This window comes from Vidua chalybeata, chromosome 5 (genome assembly GCF_026979565.1).
Source record: "Vidua chalybeata isolate OUT-0048 chromosome 5, bVidCha1 merged haplotype, whole genome shotgun sequence".
Classification (NCBI taxonomy): domain Eukaryota; kingdom Metazoa; phylum Chordata; class Aves; order Passeriformes; family Viduidae; genus Vidua; species Vidua chalybeata.
Window position 1 is genome coordinate 12,750,173 of NC_071534.1, and position 13,719 is coordinate 12,763,891.

Sequence of the window (13,719 nt, forward strand, 5' to 3'; positions counted from 1 at the left end):
GAGTTCTATTTTCACTCTCTCAGAAACCTCACATGCAGACAGTGCAGTATGACAGCAAGTCCACAAATGGTCCATCCCTTAGATCACCACTCCTAACAATGCCCCACAACTGGTTTGCAACAGTAGCTCTAAACTATCTCTGACCACAGTACACAAGCAACAGAACGTCACTGACTAGGTGCAACTCTGTGACATACCAGCACTGGTGTACCAGTGCAAAATTCCATGTGCTTTGTGCCTTAGCATGGCTTTTATTTATCCTTTCAACCTTGGTGTATCTAATCATCTACATCCAAAAAGACAGTAAGGTCCTGTTCACAAAATGTTAGCTTTTCTGACTGAAGTACAGTGATTTTTGAACACAGTGTCTTAAGGAATGAACAAGACATCTGTGGGAATGTCTATTAACTGGAAATTAGGAAACCACAGAGACTCATGAGGCACACATGGAACTTGTGATAGAGTATAAACATCCCTGAGTTATGCAGCCACCCAGAAAGTATAAATGAAGGGTTTAATTAACCTCTGCTGTGAGCAAACAGATTATTAGAAATAGCTGTTCAAAAACTCTATTCCAGGTAAAAAAAAAACAACCACTGGTTCCTCAGAAGTGATTTCTGTGGTACACATTAAAGAAAGCTTTAGAAACGGAGACTGTCAGTCATGGAAAGTAGAAAACAAACCAAGGAAAGCAAAGCTTCTTCATATTTAACACAGAGTTTTCACAATAAAATCAGTAGCAGAAAGTGCAGCAGAGGACACTGCAGACTTTCAGAAAAGGTGTGGTGTCCTTGCAGAGAAGAATCTCAGAGCTATATAACTGCTTGCCATGTATATACTATAAATTGTAAATGTAAATTTATGTAAATTTACATGTAAATACTATAAATTCCTGAGTTACAATGAATTAGCAGAGATTATGGCAGGCAGGATGCCTGCTCTGTCAGAAGTGCCTCATGTGGGTATTAGCTGTGTCTGGTGGTCAAGCCTCTTGTGTCACAACAAGCTCTCCTGCTATGGAGTTACTGTCTTTCCCCCTCTACCTCCTTTCCCCCTCTACCTCCATGATTTCTATAATAGCTTAAAATACTGAGAACCTGAAGTATTTATATGTTGCTTGAAAGGAAATTAGGACAGTGGGAAAGAAAGATCAGAAGATCCATAAAGAACTCCTCTAATGCAAGAGTGATAATGAAACTATATACGGCTCTCCAAGCTGGAACAGAAATAGAGCACTTTGAGTCCTTGAGTCTCTTCCATGAGAAGAAAAAACAGACTAAAAAATGTGTTTATGAATCTATTGTCCAGGTCCACTTTGAGCAGCTATGAAGAGTGATCTCTAATAAATAAATTACTGTAAAATAACATATAGAACTGCTCCTGTACCAAAAAATATTTTTTTACAAGGTAAGTAATTTCCCACTTCATAAAAATACCAAGTCAGCCTCTTGTACTTTCTCAAATGCAGTAGGAATACAGAAACTGAAAGTCTAATCTACCTTTCTTTCAGTTAGTATGCAAGCAAAAATTTAAATCTAAGTCTAAGGATCATCAGACCTAGTAGCCAAGACTTCTATTTTGAAAAAGTCACCTTCTTACATGCAAAGCATTAGAGTGAAATCCAAGCCTTGGCAAATCTCCTATTGATCTCATTTATTTCAGATGCATATACTGATCAGGAAAAACACTTCTCAATGAGGAAGGAATTGATTGAACTGGAAATGTATCTTTATGAATAAAAGTCTTACATATTATTGTTACAAGATTTTCCTTTTGTATTTCAGGTTTTATACTAAAAACTAATTTTTTAAATTCTCTGAAAAGTTGTATTTAGTTCACCTATGCCACTTTATAGCACTTTCATCGAAGCTAGCTTCTACATTGGAAAAAAAATCTTCTGCAGATGTTTTAAATTTTAGCCTGATTAACTCAGTTCTTTCAATTTATTTTTTGATTGCCTTGACCGATTCTAATTAATTACTACAGATAATAAAATTAATCATCTTATTAGCTAGAAGCCACAGCTACTACCATGGTACCCTCATTTAGTATGCTACAAGAAAGTCATGCAGAAATGAAAAGCTTTAGAGAAGAACATACACAAATTATTGGAAATATGAGATTAACTCCCAGATATACAAACTCTCTTTTATGGCTGAATTTTATAGTGTCTGACAACCAGGATCTCAAGAAAGTAGACTAGGATTTGTGGACAAGAGAGTAGACCAGGATTTGTGGACAGATCTCAGGACAGGAGATGTGCTACTGTACTTCATAGTTATCACCAAAAAAGTCTAGAACAAAAAGCCCTACAGCTGAATGTAGAAAGTCAGAAAAATTAGAGTACTTTTGAAAAACCATGCACCACCTAAGTGTACTGAAATGTCCCTGTGTTATTTCATCTATTACTAGAAAAAATTAAAAAGGCTAAGAACTCATTTATTTGTGACATTTCTACAAAACATATTTCTAAATTCCACAGTAAATCTGTCAGACATTAAATTTAATTCTTTGCATATTTCTATTCAGTTTGGGGAATGGTTCGGAAAAGGAAATAGCTATATCCTCTCTATCACACAGGGTGAAAACTATAAGGTCTATGTCTGGCAGAATGTTGCCTTCTCAGATGGTGAACATCCCTCTATTTCAGGATCAGCTAAAAAAGAATTGGATGATGGAAAATTTTGACAATGTTGTAACCTTTTTGTTGTTGTTGTTATCTTTGGAATGAGTTGCTTCTGAAGTTTTTTCATTTACAATTGAAAATGTGAGTGAAAGGGTGAAAAAAGGTAACACTTTGGATACTAAGAGAAATCATTTTAGTTTGGCTACACGACATTTAAAAATCATCATCACCAACTAGGAGTATCAACTACTCTCAAAGCCTTTTGTGTAGCAAAAAAAAAAGTACGGGTTAGAAACTCAGGGTAATGACCCTGAACTGGGAGTTTGAGTTGGAATTTGAGTCTGTCAAAGAAGTTTCCCAGTGCTGCTGGAGAATTGCTGCCTGTTTACTAGAAGTACATGCTTGTTTAAAAGTACAGCGGATCATAAAAGAGATGATTTTCAAAGTTCTTAGGCTATTCAGTTTCTCCCTCTATATCTAAGCTGAAAGTGTCTCCTCTTGTTTGGTTTATGGGAAGTATAAATCTATGTATTAAGCAAACTATCAGTTCTGCTTTAGCTTAATTTCCTTTCTCTAATCATGATACATATCAAGATGACAACAAGTATTCCTCAAAATAGCAAGGACCAAATCCATTATCCTCTGAAGAAAACCGCTTGACATTTGTGACATTTAAACACCATTCTTACATGTAGTCAGGGATTGTGGTGAGGCATGATTTTCTCAGTAAAGCAACATAGGATATCACAGTCTGTAAAGTATGGGGCAGAGATGCTCTATAGATCACAAAATGTGTCTTAAATTGCTGACAGTTACATTTTGTGCTGGTGAAAAATGATGAACTCTTCTGGTTTTCTTTCTTTTTAATCATTAATAGGACAGAACACAGTCACCTAAGGGTGTTCTTCTTATGCACAGACTAAGGATGATGTTTTCGACTTCTCACAGACCTTCTGGAGAAATCTGTAATGAAATAAATCAGAATTTAGATTCTGTATCTGTAGGCTTGGGACTGCCGTTCAGTCTTATTCAACCCAACAGTGCAATATTAAAAATTATTTCATTTTTAGCAGTTTTCTGGAAAGTCTAATCTTCTAACTACAACAGGAGTATATGGCAGATATGCTACAGCAGTGAATTCCAACTTGTGTGCAGAGTCAGAGAAGGAGGCAGCTCTGTGACTGAGGGCTGGAAGAGATTACATTGGTGACACAATTTTGGAAGCAGTACATGGAAACTTTCAATGCTCTTGACTAAGAGCGCATGCTATGATTCCTGGGCCACTATAGAAAATACCTCTCCTTCTTGACAGGCTTAAAAGCTCAATCAATTGCTGTGAACTCTAAAAAGAAACATCAGAGATTCATGTAAATGCTTTTATTATTTACAATCATAGATTTAATTACATTATATTTAATCACAGTGAAGTACTGTTGATGCCTGTCTTCTCTTCATCTGTCTCCTGTCAGTTTTAAAACCATTTCATTGACATGCCTGGAAAATAAACTTGTTTTTAGAAAACTCTTCATATCAAAGCTGAATTAATTTGATTCTAAAGAAAAAGGAATGACATTAAAATAGTCAATTGTACTTCTAGGTTTTATAGCATACATAATATTTATCAAATTAAACCTTGTCAATAGTAATTATTTTGTTTTCATAATAAAAGCAGCATGCTGCCTTTTCTTGTGTTAACATTAATTCTTCAATCTCAGGACTATCAAACCATCAAATTATGTATATGATAAACCTCTTCTGTAGCACTTATCTTTTTTATGGCAGCTTTATAGGATTTCTCTTAAAAAAACCCTATGAATCTTACTGCAGAAGAGCTATCGAGATGGATGCTTTTACAGCCATTTCATTGCTCATTTTCCTTTCTTAGCATACACATTCTTTATTTGTTTTTTTGCGAGAATTTGAAAGCATCTTGTCAAAGAAAAAGTAGTTATTTTTCTATAATTACATGTGTATAGTCCAGTTCACTGTCCTTGCTACTGTTTGTCAAACTGCATTGGGTTAGGTTCCAGTGGTAGTTAATAAATCATCGAATTCTTTAATGTAGGAAGATGCAGTAAGAAAAATCTATGGCACAATATCATGTGAATTATCTGTCAAGACACTTCCAACCTCTCTGAAGATATAGTGGAACTAATGAATTACTAATATTCACTGTTTCTAAGGTATTTAAGATGTTATAAGCCCTATCTATGTCACAGATCAATACTTCAGAGTAACAAGAAAAAGGAGGAAAGTATTTTAATGATGAGAGCAAAAATCAAATGTTCTCTGTCAGACTTGATCTATATCAGCAAGACCAGTTGAGATGCTCTAAAATGTTGACAGAGTATCTATGAACAGAAATCAAAACCAAAATAAAACCTTAAAATAACTAGAATTTTAAATGGGAGGATGACAAAATCATCACTGATTGCCATATTAAAGACCTTTATTTTTAGCTTCCTTTCGTTTGAGCTTTCATTCGTAAATACACTTTTTAGTGGTTGCTCAGATGCAATTTAGCTATTTTAGTCAATAAACAAAAATGGTTGTATCTCCATTGTATCAAAAGGAAAAGAAAAACCTCAACAAATCAACCCCAAATTAGTTTTAGAATTTAGTTTGGACTTATAGTGATAGAGGAAGAAATCAGATTCAATTTGTAGATATGGCATGTAATGCAGGGGTCTCTAAGTAGAATTTCAGACCTACACTGAGCAAGGTATGTAGACTGTCATTACACTGGAGAAATCTACATTCTATTGTGATCTTAGATAAGAGTGTGAGCATAAAATTTAGGTGTCTTAATCTTTAAAATATATTTTAGCTATGTTGTTTTACATAGTTATTCATCTTGAAGCTCCGTGGTGATTTTTTGAGACAGTCATGCAAAAATGTTCTGCTTCCTTTAAGGAGGAGTAAATAAAAGGTTGCATGAGATTCTTGTGATGATCTCTCTGAGCCTGTATTTGGTAATTTTTGGCTGTCGTGCAATTTGCCTAATTCTGTTTTTTCTGTGACCAAGAGAAGAGGAAAATAACTGACAAAGGGTTTGAGGATTGACTGGCTTTCAGGCTATGTCTGAGGCTTTCAGACTACAGCTATCAAAAGACTATAGACATTAGTAATCATCTAGACTAACGAGCTGTAGTATTGGGGACCATCATCTGTGGTATTAAACTCTTATCTTCTGACCAGAACAGCCTTGGAGCTGCCTAATGAGAGTAATACTCAACCCGTGCTGAGTCCTGAACAGTGACTTGGGCCAAATCAACACAGCACCTATTCTAACAATTTAGAGTTCTATGCTGATTACTTCAGGGCCAGGAAATATATCTTCATACTTTTCAGTTTATTACTAGAGACACAGCTTATATGTTTCTCTAGCAACATATAGAAATGTGTAAAATCCTGAGTGTTTCTATGCTGTGGCTGAAGACACATTTGGATGCAATAAGACAAGTACACCAGCAGATGTTTCAGATATATCTTTAAAGAAAATGAGCAAGATTGCCACCCTACCTAGAGGTGCAAGACTAAATATTGTAGAATAATGCTGCAGGTGAGGATCAAAACTATAGAGAGAACCGAGTTTTGAAGGAAAGATCTTGGAAAATATCCAATTTTCAGTTACTTCAGCAAAGTCAGGATAGCACTGCTGTGATCCACTTCTCTCTGTAGCCCTAAACTGAAAAGAAACAGAAGATGCCTAATATGAATCTTCCTTTTAAAATATCCAATGATTTCAGGAATTTAATCTATAATTTTTTTCACATGGATTACTTTTTTCATCCTCATATACCTCCTCATTTGATTGGTTTGGATTATCTTTCAAAAAGTTTTTTAATACTTTATTTTTCAAGTTGTACTTATTTGGAAGGATAACATACTTAGCAATGTCTATTTCTGTTCTCCTGAAGTAAAGTAATTAAAACTTGCTGCACTTTCAGTTTGTGTGTTTAGTAGATATCTGTCAACAATCCCCACCTGGATTTTCTTTTTTCTCTCCTGTGTATTTTAAGTGTGTATATTTGCACTTCTGCAGAAATTTGAGCAAGGCTGAATGTTAAGCAGAGAATGTCTGTCACAAAATCAGGGTAACAGAATGGGAAGCTGGAAGGAATCTCTGGAGGTCATCTTGTGCCCAACTCCTTCTTAAGAAGGACACCTAAAGCCATTTGCCCAGGACCATATCTAGATGGCTTTTAAATATCTCCGACGTAAAAGTCCTCACTATCTCCTTGGGCAACTTGTGCCAGTGCTCTGTCAACCTCACAGTAAAAAAGTGTTTCCTGATGTTCAGGAAATCTCCTGAGTTTCAGTTTGTGACTATTGCCTCTGGTGCTATCACAGCACTACGGAAATGAGTGAGCTTACGTCTCCTTCCAGTTACCCCCCTTCATTTTTTATATATGCTGATAAGATCTCTCCAAAACCTTCTCTTCTCCAGGATGAAAAGTCCCAGCTCTCTCAGCCTTTCCTCATATGCTGGATGCTCTAGTCCCCTAATCATTCTTGTGGGTCTTCATTGAACTCTCTCCAGGATGTCCATGTCTGTCCTGTACTGAGAAGCCCAGAACAGGACCCAGTGCTTTTGAGATGGCTTCACAGCACTGAATAAAGGGGAAGGACAGCTGGCTCATATGCCATGTCGTGTCCACCGGGACCCCCAGGTCATTTTCTGCCAAGCTACTTTTTTGCTGTGTGGCTCAGGGCACATTTGGGTACCTGGGCTGGTTCTTCCCTAGGTGCAGGCCTTCACAATTCCCTTAGCTGAACTTCATGAAGATCTTTGCAGCCCATTTTGTCGGAGTCTAGGACATCCCTCTGGCTGCTCTGGCTGTCTCAAGACCCTAGCAGGGGTCTCAGAGACCCTGGCAAGAAGTCAAAAACATCTGTGGCTTCAGTTTTAGCCTGTGGAAAACTGCCAACTCTGTATGAGGAATTACAAACAAGTCACAAGGGTTTTAGTAGTGTGATATTTAAACTAACACAGGGTGGAAAAATAGAATTTTGGGGTTTTAAAGATAAGGGGTTCTGGGGACAAGATGGAGGGATTTGGGTGTGCCCCAACCTTCTTCTTGTTCTTCTTGTTCTTCTTGTCCTCCATGTCTCGGTGTGATAGTGACACTTTTCTATTGGTTTAAGGTAGTTGGACACACTATCCAACATAAATGTTAGGTATTGGTAATAAATTGTAAACATAGTATACGTAACTTTTGATATAAAAAGTAAATACCGCCCAAGAGGGCAAGCAGAATGCCATGGCTGCTTTGCTGAGAGGACCTTGGCAGGTCAGAGAGAAACTATTATAGATAAGAAGAAATAAACAACCTTGAAAACACAACTGGACACATTCCAAACTCCTTCTTAGCGACATTTGGGCTAGGGAAGCAAGGACTCTTTTCAGATCTTTCTTGGGGTGACCCTGACCTATAGAAGCTGTGAGAGAGAAGAAATCCACATATTTCACCAGTCTGTCATGGTTACTCCAGATGGCAGCACAACCCTCTGGCCTATCAGCCTTTCCTCTCAATTTGGCATTTGAAAAGTTGCACTCTGCCCCGTCATCCAGATCATTAATGAAGAATATTAAACAGGAATGGCTCCAGTACTGATCCTTGAGTACTACACTGGCCTCCAGCTAGATTTTATGGCACTGTCCATCATCTCTGGGGCCAGCCATTCATCCAGTTTTCAATCTGCCTCACTGTGTGCTCATCCATCCATGACCTCACTTTGGTGAAGCCACACTGACTACTTTTGATGACCTTCTCATTCTGGAAAATATTTTATTCTTGTTCATGACAAAAAAACAAACAAACAAACAAACAAACCAACCAAAAAACCAACCAACCAACCAACCAACCAACCAAAAAAAACCACTTATGGTACTTATGGTCAATGCTGTGTGTTGTTTTTTTTGTGTTTCAGTGAACTTGATCTGATAATTAGAGAAATAGCTGTCTTTGTTAAAACTCTAATCAGTGTATTCAGTGTGACATGGGCTACGAATAACCCAGGTGAAATACGAACTTCTGGCAACACTGAGTTGATTGGAATGATAGTTGCATTAGCAAACAATATGCCTGATACACACATTGCTAATGTATATGCCACATTTGCAAAAATCATTTGCTAGAGTAAGTGTTATTTGTCACATAATGTATAACACAGTTTTCTTTTAAGGTAATGAAGAAGTAAATTAAACTCCTTGGAGTGGAATGGAATACAGGCTTTAATAGCTTTGTTAACTCAGTGGCTTCAGTTCACAAAATCTCACTTAAAGGGAAAAAGATTTGCACGTGACCTGATTTATTCTTTATTTTTGCCTTTATGAAAAAAAAAATTTAAAAAAACCAGCCACCTGTTCCAACTCTTCCAAGTAACAGCCTTTATTAGGTGAAGACTGCCTGATTCATTAAGACAGGGACACTGTAGACACTTTCAGTGATTCTTACTTGTATTTCTTTTAAAACAAGTTAATCAATGATGTGATCTAAAGATTCAAAGTTTTAATTTTCTGACACTTTATTGAAAAGCAAGTTACATGTAAAAAATGAATGACAGACTTTTATAATTTTTTTCCTCAAGAATGCCTTCCAGGGAAAGTAGAAAAACTGATCAAAGATTTTCTTTCTTGATTGGGTCTTGTCATTTGGCTCCAGAGATTGATTTCAGGAGAAAAAAATATTACAAGGTTCAACTACTATCTCTGGAAGAAAAACAATATTGATTTTTCATGAAATCCAAGGTGTTAGTGCTGAAAATGGACAAAAAAAGAGTAATATTTAGCTTTTTAGGAGTATAGTGTACTGAGATATTCATTAGAGTGCAAAGATGTATTTCAGGAATTTTGTATCAAGAAATTTTTTAATATTCTAACTCCAAAATCTCGTGTTCTTAGTAACTAAAAATTGTAGAATTTATATGTCCTCCTTGTGAACTAGTGAAAAAGTATAGCAAAAAGAGCTGGATGGGTTGCAAAACCCTGTTGCATTATAAGTTTCTTAAGACTGAACTTTAAGTTAATTCTATTTGTGATTTTAAAGAGTTTTATGAATGTATTTTAAATATTAAGTATATTAAGTATATTAAGTATTTAAGTATTAAAATTAACTGCTGAATTGTAGGTCATGCCAACTGAATTGTGTGAAAACCATGACATTTCTTTTCCTTGAAAGCAATGTATATAATTTGATAACAAAAATGTCTAAAATGTACAATTGTCCCTACATTATGAATATTTTCTCCTTATTGCTGTGATGCAGTCCTCAGCCTTTCCGCCATAACCCCCAAAATGTACATTTTGTGATCACATCCTGTTCTAATGCAATATTATCACAGTGGAAAAAAGGACAAATAAAACTGATTTTGTAAAAAAGTACCTGTGACAACCAGATAGAACTTCCACTAATGTGAAGTTTGATCAACTCTTCAAAATGTGACTGCACTTTTATTTTTTAACAGTAATTGTTAAAATATTACACACCAGGTAAAGATTTCATTAAGATTTCACAAAAAAAAAAAAAAAAAAAAAAAAAAAAATCCCAAGCTAACAAATGACGCCAACATTGGCCATGGGGATCTCAGCCTTATCTGATATCTCTGTGATTGTACATTAGAGTTCTTTCCAGAAAATCCACAAAGTCCTTAGTTTCCATGTTGATGATATCTTACCAGTTTCTGAACAAAGGACTAAATATGTGATAAGTTTTATCCAGTGTTGTATATAAATTTATACAATAAGGAAACTTTAAAGGGGTTTTGTTTGCTTATTTGATGACAAATTTGCTATATGTAAATCTTGTGTTTACTTCATAAAAATATTGGTCTGCAAATCATGCTGTACACATACAGAGTAAATTTTCTTAAACTTGCAACAAATATTTGATTTCTATTCAAAAAGCACATTTGAATCATAGCCTACTGTCATGATTAATATGATTACATATTAAGAACAAGATTTTTGTGGCATAGCATCCACTAACTTTTCTCTAAAATATAATATGCTAATTTCCACATTCTCTACAAAAAACCCTCTCAAAATAGAAATTTCAGCCATGTTCCAGAAAACCATAATTCAACCTACAGCAAGCACATATGAACACCTGCTCTTCCACACTGAAGAAGTCTCGGAGGCAAGGAAGGCTGCCATGTGAAGCCAAGGATTACTCAGCAATGCCTGCTGGTGTCTTGAGCAAACACATTAGTCTCTTGCTTAAACAGATGCAGGTCACGTTCTCTGGGCCAACATGTGCAGGCAAGACTGTTGAATTGCCATCTGTGCTTAATCTGTCACTGAAGAGCAAACAAGGCTGTTCCAGCCTTTCAAAGGAAATGCTGACTGGTAGGAACATGTGCAGCATTAAAAAGCCCTCCAGTCACAGGACTCTGTTCACGTATGCCTTCTGTTTGATTGCTTTCTTAATTAATTATTTGGCCAAGATAGCTATCTTAATCAGTATAGGCATTTATTTAAAAGATTAATTGCTGAAAAAACAGGAAAAAAATTCGCCTTGAATTTTTTTTTTTCTTCAGTACATTACTGCAGTTATGTAATTTCTGGACATGTCTGTTCTAATTAGCCATCTTCTTCTTAAAATAGTCTGAGGTTTTTAAAACATGATTCTCTGAAATTATGTGCTTAGGGATGTAAAAATGTACAAGAAGTACTTTAAAGTTACTTTAATATAATATCTAAGGGTTTTTTTAGAGACAAATCACACCAAAGCACGGTTCCAGGAGAAATGTTCTGCCAAAACCAGCAGTTTGCCAGTGGGTTTTTTAGTCCTCTTTTCTACTGTAGAGATACTTCTGTGGATTAAAAGTAGACTTTACCTTGCCAAAATCTTTATCTTCTCTGAAACTCTCCTACGTATATACTAATTCATGCAGCTCCCTCTATCTTATTGCCATCACCAAAGAAAGGATGTAATTTCACAAACCATGTATTATGACTCAGCTACTGCAGCAACTAGAAAAATACATCAAATTACTTTCTCTCTAGGGGCAAGACATCACTTTGATAATTAGGCAAGACTGCAGAAAAAACTGGTGGAAAGATCAAGACAAATCTGCATGCATTTTAAATAATATGGATGACTTATATCTCTATAAAGTTCCACTGATATAAATGCCGCTCTTAGTAACATAGCCTGAAAATTAAGCTTGATGTGTTTTGGATTTTTGTAATTTATCTAGCAAACTACTCAGCTGCCTGCTGTCATAGGCTGGGTGCTGAGGGCAGGGAGAGAAGATAAAATATAGCCAGGCAGTTCAGCTCCCCAGGCTGTTAGAGGGTCTTCCTTCCCATAAAGTCACAGGAATAGTAGAATAATTTTGTTGCATCTTCCATTATGCCACAAACGTACAGCAAACAGGACAATTTGCTAGCCTTTAAAAAGTCTTTGTAAGCTTAGTTCTTTCTAAGAAAGAAGCAATATTATGAAGACAAAGACTTCTGAGAAAAGTTTATTATTTTTCTCTTCCAGTGCATGAAGCTCTAATGAATCTTCTGTGATCTCAGACATTTTCTGGCCAAGCACCCCCTTTTTCTGAAAGTTACACCCCCTATTTCTGAAATATTTTGATTTGCCTCGGTCTCCTCAGATAATCTATTTTAAGTAGGTTTTCTTTTACATTTAAGCACAAGGTATCTCTAACCTTTATTTTACTGAGGATAAAAAGGAGAAAATTCAGCCCTAGAATGGTAAAACTGTTTTTTTTAAATCAAACTGCCAAATTCAGTGGCATATTGCACAAGCTATTGGCATATTTCTAATCAAGTTATTTCTTTTTTTGGGCTGTGGGCATAAAATAATCAGTGTACTTAATGAATTCAGGATGGTTTCATCCTCTCAAGCACTATTCTATAGAAATAATGACATTTAAAAAATCAATGTGTGGAGGGCTTTTTTAAGTCTCCAAAACATTTTTAAAGTAGCTCTTATGCACCCTTTGTGGCATATCCAGATAACATGGCAGCAGAATATAATGGTAATTTTTAGCGATATTTTGGGGTGTATGATGTAACTTGATCCTGGTCTTATAATTTATAAATAATTCAGTTTCTTAAAACTTATGCTAATAGAAATGAAAAATTATTTGGAAATAAAATCATAACATGTTCCATTTTGTATTTAGCAGAATCTCCCTTCTATCACTGTTGTTCTTTTCTAAACAGTGACAATTTTTCATTGTGAACCTGAACTATGCTTTAATTTTGACAAACTGTGTTTTGCTCTCTGTGAAAATGCTCTGTTGGGCTCTCTGACTAGCTCTGCATACTAGAGATGAGCAGATGGAAAGCCTGTACTACTCCCACCAGCAGTGAGATTCAGGGGGTTGATGCTTTTCACTTCCCAGGAAATTTTACTGGCTTCAAATTTTTCTGCTCCCACTCTCAACTCTCAATCCTCTTTTGGGGCTGAAACCAGCCTTTTCTCTTGTTTTTCAGTTCTTGCTTCTCAGTAACAGTTAAGATTACTCCCCACCTGAAACAAGATCTGGGATGACTCCTGGATACACAGATATTTTTATTTATTTTGCAGTGTGCATCCAGAGTTTTCCAAACTGTTTAGGAATGGATTAAACACTCTGGCATATCCAGAAGCCCCAGTAAAAGACTGCTGTTTTGTCTGTAGAAAAATCAAAGTTTAAATTTGTTTGGCAACTCATTTATCACCATTCAGAATGACAGGACTGGAGTGGACATTGAAATTCAGGGTTTACACGGCTGAGGGCTGATTATTCATGCTTTCTTGAATCATTTTGTTTCTTAACCATTAATGCTATTCAACTATTTAAGACTTGTCCAAAAATTACTGTCCCTTCCCTGCCCAAATAGTATAATGCCTGAGTGCCCAGGTGCCATTTGTTTGGGAAATTGAAAGGGTATTTTGAATTTAATCCGTTCCTTTCAGGCTGCAATGGCTTGGTGTTAAAAGCTCTGCTGAACAGAGACGGATTTCAGTGCCAGGAATGAAAGCCTGGATCTGACAAAAAAGCTACAATTACAAATAAAACCTGTTTTTTTTGCTGCAAAGGGCCTGCCACTCTCGTGGTGACAAATACGCGTCCAAGTGACAGTG

The 13,719-nt window shown here is 36.1% G+C and overlaps 1 long non-coding RNA gene across 2 annotated transcripts; it reads left to right on the forward strand.

Moving 5' to 3' along the window:
• Window positions 1-227: 227 nt before the first annotated feature.
• LOC128788714 (uncharacterized) lies at window positions 228-3,582 on the forward strand. Of its 2 annotated transcripts, none has more exons than XR_008431171.1 (3): window positions 228-308; window positions 1,309-1,407; window positions 3,504-3,582. It is a non-coding gene; the product is annotated as an uncharacterized LOC128788714 (long non-coding RNA). The 2 variants fall into 2 exon arrangements; XR_008431172.1 differs by lacking the exon at window positions 3,504-3,582 and adding an exon at window positions 1,663-1,746.
• The last annotated feature ends 10,137 nt before the right edge of the window (window positions 3,583-13,719 follow it).